Source organism: Mustelus asterias, chromosome 4 (assembly GCF_964213995.1).
Source record: "Mustelus asterias chromosome 4, sMusAst1.hap1.1, whole genome shotgun sequence".
In the NCBI taxonomy this organism is placed as follows: domain Eukaryota; kingdom Metazoa; phylum Chordata; class Chondrichthyes; order Carcharhiniformes; family Triakidae; genus Mustelus; species Mustelus asterias.
Window position 1 is genome coordinate 122031873 of NC_135804.1, and position 6926 is coordinate 122038798.

At 45.7% G+C, this 6926-nt stretch overlaps 1 non-coding gene across 1 annotated transcript; it reads left to right on the top strand.

Annotated features, from left to right (window-relative positions):
- Positions 1 to 368: 368 nt before the first annotated feature.
- trnap-agg (transfer RNA proline (anticodon AGG)) lies at positions 369 to 450 on the top strand. Its single transcript has one exon. It is a non-coding gene; the product is annotated as a tRNA-Pro (tRNA).
- Positions 451 to 6926: the final 6476 nt, after the last annotated feature.

Genomic DNA, 6926 nt, shown 5'->3' on the forward strand with positions numbered 1-6926 from the left:
GGAGCGACGCGGGCTTGGAGGGCCGAAGGGCCTTTTCCTGTGCTGTATTGTTCTTTGTTCTTTGTTCTAACTTGACAAAAACCATTGCATTTTTTTCCAGATCTGCTTTGCAAAGGCAAATTCCACAAGGAGGAGGAGAACAACATCCCTTCCCCACCAGAGCCATCTCTAGAGCAACATGCAGAGAGGGACTCTGGGTGTGCAGGAAGGATCTGACAGGGTGGGCACTTCTCACCACCAGCCAAGGTATGTCTTGGTGCTTGTTTGAAAGTTCTGGCAATGACGCATTCTGCCAAATAACTGTGACAATCTGCTCAGGGAACCATCTTCTTTTCCCACAGGGCCTCGAAGACATCATGTGTCAGCGTGTCAGCGTGACTGAGTGGTCTAAGGCGCTGGATTAGGGCTTCAGTCTCTGCGGAGGTGTGGGTTCGAATCCCACCACTGACAGAATGGATTTGAGTTTAACAAATGGAGCACTGGTTAGCACTGCTGCTTCACAGCGCCAGGGATCTGGGTTCAATTCCCGGTTTGGATCACTGTCTGTGCAAAATCTGCATGGGTCATGGCTTGAGGATAAGTATAATTTTGAGGGCGGCGCGGTAGCACAGTGGTTAGCACTGCTGCTTCACAGCTCCAGGGACCTGGGTTCGATTTCCGGCTTGGGTCACTGTCTGTGTGGAGTTTGCACATTCTCCTCGTGTCTGCGTGGGTTTCCTCCGGGTGCTCCGGTTTCCTCCGACAGCCCAAAGATGTGTGGGTTAGGTTGATTGGCTATGCTAAAATTGCCCCTTAGTATCCTGAAATGCGTAGGTTAGAGGGATTAGCGGGTAAATGTGTAGGGACACAGGGGTAGGGCCTGGGTGGGATTGTGGTCAGCGCAGACTCGATGGGCCAGATGGCCTCTTTCTGCACTGTAGGGTTTCTATGAAAAAAAATGTGTTGACCACTACTTAATGAACTTATGGTTGAAGGTGTTTTTCTGCATAAACTTCTCCACGAGGCAGAGATGGTGCAGCACAGTCAAATTGAATGGAGCATTCCATGGCAATGTGGCTAGACCCGTCTTTTGCAACACTGCCGAAAGGAAGAACTCAGCACGTAGTGACGCTTGGTATTTGGGAACCAAATGTCTATACACTGCTTAATGCAAAAGTGGCCTTCCCCCTTTTCTCCTTTGTCTTGAGATTTGTACATCCTGTCCCTGAGGACATGGTCCATTTTCAATATCCAGACAAATTTTAACCAGCTGAATTCATTAAGTGAAATACATATTCAAGGGAAATGAATGGTGCTAAATTGATTTGGGACTCTACTTCATGTTAAGGTTATTACTCGCTTTATAAAATATGTTTTTCCTCATGTGTAATTCCTTCAGTAACTTCACAAATTGGTTAACTGTTTTATGTTTGATCATCAGTGATCGGGAATGACATATTTTACTACTCTATCTACTTATTTTGCACAACAAAACACAGCTGGCTTCATTAGAACAACAGTACAGTGTTAGATTCCTCTATTGTCAGGCAATATAATATTACTTCAACCTCAAAACAAATCCCATTGTGTCAGCATGACATTCGCTTTACCTCACAGCTGCTATCCCTGTGGTCTTCTGACTTTGCTTTGTCATTGGTGATAAGGAGGGTTTGTGCTGTGGATTTTCTCACTCCTAGATATTGGCTTGACAATGTTCAAAACAGATTTCAATTCGGATCCCTGGGGAGACAGAAGACATCTTTACGTTGCTTGGGCAGAAGTGGTGGAAGCGCAATGCGCCCACCTTGCTCCTCAACCCAATGTTAAGGTATCATACTCGATTGGGACTGCTGGCAAATATTTCCTTTCAATGTAAAGTGAAAAAATGTTCCTTTACCTTTCACCTTTCACATCCTCAGGACATTTCAAAGCCCTTTATATGCAATTAATTCCTTGTGAAGGGTAGTCACTCGTGATTTGTGGGCAAATGGGTAACAGGTACTAAGGTCTGTGGTTAAGAACAAAGAACAGTACAGCACAGGAAACAGGCCCTTCGGCCCTCCAAGCCTGTGCCGCTCATTGGTCCAACTAGACCATTCGTTTGTATCCCTCCATTCCCAGACTGCTCATGTGACTATCCAGGTAAGTCTTAAACGATGCCAGCGTGTCTGCCTCCACCACCCTACTTGGCAGCGCATTCCAGGCCCCCACCACTCTCTGTGTAAAATACGTCCCTCTGATATCTGAATTATACCTCGCCCCTCTCACATTGAGCCTGTGACCCCTCGTGATCGTCACTTCCGACCTGGGAAAAAGCTTCCCACTGTTCACCCTATCTATACCCTTCATAATTTTGTACACCTCTATTAGGTCTCCCCTTATTCTCCCTCTTTCCAGGGAGAACAAGCCCAGTTTACCCAATCTCTTCTCATAGCTAAGATCCTCCATACCAGGCAACATCCTGGTAAACTTTCTCTGCACTCTCTCTAAAGCCTCCACGTCCTTCTGGTAGTGCGGCGACCAGAACTGGACACAGTACTCCAAGTGTGGCCTAACCAGCGTTCTATACAGCTGCAACATCAGACTCCAGCTTTTATACTCTATACCCCGTCCTATAAAGGCAAGCATACCATATGCCTTCTTCACCACCTTCTCCACCTGTGCTGCCACCTTCAAGGATTTGTGGACTTGCACACCTAGGTCCCTCTGTGTTTCTATACTCTTGATGGCTCTGCCATTTATTGTATAACTCCCCCCTACATTAGTTCTTCCAAAATACATCACTTCGCATTTATCTGGATTAAATTCCATCTGCCATTTCTCCGCCCAATTTTCCAGCCCATCTATATCCTGCTGTATTGTCCAACAATGTTCATCGCTATCCACAAGTCCAGCCATCTTCGTGTCATCTGCAAACTTGCTGATAACACCAGTTACACCTTCTTCCAAATCATTTATATATATTACAAATAGCAGAGGTCCCAGTACAGAGCCCTGCGGAACACCACTGGTCACAGACCTCCAGCCGGAAAAAGACCTTTCGACTGTTACCCTCTGTCTCCTGTGGCCAAGCCAGTTTTTTACCCATCTAGCCACCTCTCCTTGTATCCCATGAGCCTTAATCTTCTTAACCAACCTGCCATGAGGGACTTTGTCAAATGCCTTACTGAAATCCATATAGACGACATCCACGGCCCTTCCTTCGTCAACCGTTTTTGTCACTTCCTCAAAAAACTCCACCAAATTTGTAAGGCATGACCTCCCTCTTACAAAACCATGCTGTCTGTCACTAATGAGATTGTTCCGTTCTAAATGCGCATACATCCTGTCTCTAAGAACCCTCTCTAACAACTTCCCTACCACGGATGTCGAGCTCACTGGCCCATAATTACCCGGGTTATCCCTGCTACCCTTCTTAAATAACAGTACCACATTCGCTATCCTCCAATCCTCAGGGACCTCACCAGTGTCCAATGAAGAGACAAAGATTTCTGTCAGAGGCCCAGCAATTACATCTCTTGTCTCCCTGAGCAGTCTAGGATAGATGGTTGTTGAAATTTTAGTGGAAGTGAACTATTATCAACGACGTGATAGTTCATGTTTGGATCAGGAGCCGACTCAAGCAAAATCCTTTTTCCATTTCACCATATCTGGCACAGCCTTTAAATGGATTATTTCCCAGTTGATATTAATGCAGGGTCCAAATTACTTGTTTGTATAAAGAAACTTCAGCATTCAACACCATTATCATGTTCATTGTTGTTGCTCAAATGCCTTTCACATTACTGATGGTTAATGTGATTTAAGATATGATATACTCAGTGCTGCCACCTTGCACTTTTCGAAAGCAGCTGCTAGGCTCAAACTGGTGCCTGCATTGTAACAATCCCATAATGAGCTTCAGAGTGACAATCTGGTGTGTGGGAGCTGCTGCACACAGCTTCTAAGCTGTTGTTGTTCTCGAGCTCAAAGGAAACTTTCAATGAGTAATTCTCTGCTTGAACATGAATCGTCATTTTGTTAAATATGCTCAAAGAGAATGACGTTAAAGTAAGTTAATGGATAACACACACACTTTATGAATGATTTCATTTTGCATTTTCTACTTGAAGCAGGCACATCTTTAAAAAGATAACGTAATTGAACCGATGATCAATCTGTCGGAAAATGCTGCAGGAGAATTAGACGGAACTCCTGTACGCTTTCTTTCTCACGCACCCTCCCTCTGCAACCCCCACTCCATGGCCTGCCATAGAAAAAAAAATACTCCCTGGCTGTGACTATGGCAAGCGCTCTCACTGTCAAAAGCAAAGCTGAGCCCTAAAGCACTAAAACCCATGATACGGAGATGAGCTTGACTTTTCTCTCATTCGTGTTATACTGACAATATGTGAGGGGCTCAGCAACACCGTAACGGATTCACTGGTTAATATAAATGTTTTCCTTAAAGGAATAAAGCCTTTGAGTCAGTTCTAATCAATGCTGAATTTCCATGTAATGGTTGATCAGGATTCAAAGGGAGCAGGAGCCTGGCAAGCTCTAACAGGCCTCTCCATCCCCTGCTCCCACACATTAGTATTGGCAAAATGTCCCAGCCGTTTGTTAGTGCTCGAACGTGAGAGAGCTTATAATTTCCCTTTGACTGCTCTCAGTTGTATTACAAGGTCTCCGGAGATCTGAAACGAGCAATTTCATTGGTTAACTGCTCCACAATGATTTATAATGTTCACTGGCCTCCTTTTATATAACGTTGAAAACCTCAGAAGTCTTATTTAGGCTTGACTCGAAAGTCTTGTCACACCTCCCATTCACAAAGAGAAGGCATTTACATTGATAATATTGTGATCCTGCTGTGTGATTTGAAAAGGCATAGCTTTTTGTTTCTGCATCTAAAGTCTGCGTTGAAATATTTTGTTTATAAATCTGAGATGAAAGGCTTTAAATTGGTTGCTGGTGGAAAGTCACGTCGAGGGCAGGTATCTGTCGAATGTTTGTTTCATTTCCTCATGTCATTGCAACGTATTTTTAGAAATCTAGGATAAAATTTACGTGGACTAGGAGAGTGCACGCAGCTGTTTTCAAATATATGTATCGGGCCAGAACTTCCTGGTTCCCCAGCATCACATTTGGGGGGACCCCTAAAGAGGCATTGGAGTTTCCCTCTTGGATGTTCCCACATAAGGGTTTACCTGACAATTGCCCAGAAGTGTTACCTTCCCTTCGCTGGGATGGGGACCATCCAACAATTTAAATCATTAACTTTGGGTGGTTCTGCTAGTTTTACCCCGATAGTTACTCTGAAAGAGTTCAAAGGAAAAAAACATTTCAAACTTCAGGGTAACTATTTTAAACATCCAGAGCAAACTGCGCATGGTACATCTCTCACACACCCCTGCACGGGATTCCCCACTCCCGCTGACCCGACATCGCTCCTGACCCAACCCCCTCGACCTGAACAACAATGCCTGACCTGACAACCTCCCCGCTTTCCAAAGCCCAAATCAACCCCCTTCTGACCCAGCCCTTGACCCTAACAATACACCCCAAACCACAACCTTTAACCTGACCACCCCTTCAATCCGACTCCCTGACCCGAACAGCAAACAACCCTTGTTCTGACAACCGCCCCTCATTTCCAGACAACCCCAACCCCCCTCCCCCACCCGATGCGTGGACCTCTGACCATACCCCCCCTTTCTGGAACTACCCAATAACTGGATCTCCCACCCCCATTTCTGGATACCCCCCCCCATGTCAGGATCTCCCCCCTCTGCTTGGATCTCCCCCGCCAATGTCTGAACCCCCACTTCCCATTCAGTTACCTTAGAAACTTACCTTCTCCCTTTCAATGGGACCTTAAACTCATCTGCTTTATAGCAGCTAGTGCTGTAAAATGGGGGCGCATCCTCCTTTGCTTTGCTCCTTTTGCATGTTGCCGCTGGAACTTTGCTTCCTCAGTCTTAACTGCCCTGAGTCAGACAGGTCAGGCCAGACAGGCAGTTTGCATTTCGAGCTCCAGCAAGTCACTATGGAGTGTCTGTCTTTCTGTCTGTCCATCTTTGCTTATCTCTCTATCAATCTCTGTCTCTATATACCTCTATCTCTCTCACTTTATCTATCTATCTATCTATCTATCTATCTATCTATCTATCTATCTATCTATCTATCTATCTATCTATCTATCTATCTATCTATCTATCTATTTATCCATCCCCCTCTCTGTCTCTCTCGCTAACTACCTCTCTTTAATTATCTCTCATTCTCTATCTCTATCTATTTTGCTCTCTCGCTGCCAGACTAGATTTACATTTAGGGGTAGCACGGTGGCACAGTGGTAAGCAAAGCTGCCTCACAGCGCCAGGAATATGGGTTCAATTCCTGGCTTGGGTCACTGCCTGTGCGGAGTCTGCACGTTCTCCCTGTGTCTGTGTGAGTTTCATCTGGGAGCTCTGGTTTCCTCCCACAGTTCAAAAGACGTGCTGGTTAGGTGCATTGGCCATGCTAAATTCTCCCTCAGTGTACCCGAACAGGTGCCGGAGTGTGGCGACTCAGAGATTTTCACAGTAACTTCATTGCAGTGTTAATGTAGAACATAGAACATAGAAAAGCTACAGCACAAACAGGCCTTTCAACCCACAAGTTGCGCCGAACATGTCCCTACCTTGGTTAAAAGAAGGACAGGACTGGCAGCTGAATATTCTGGGGTATAAGTGTTTTAGGCGAGACAGAGGAGGGGCTAGGAGAGGTGGGGGAGTAGCAATGCTGGTTAGGGACCATATAACAGCGGTACAGAGGGGGGACAATTTGGAAGGGTCAGGTAACGAGTCACTGTGGGTGGAGCTCAGAAACAGGAAGGGTGCAGTCACTATGCTGGGGGTATACTACAGGCCTCCCAACAGCCCAAGGGAAGTTGAGGAACGGATATGTAAGGAGATTCTGGACAGGTG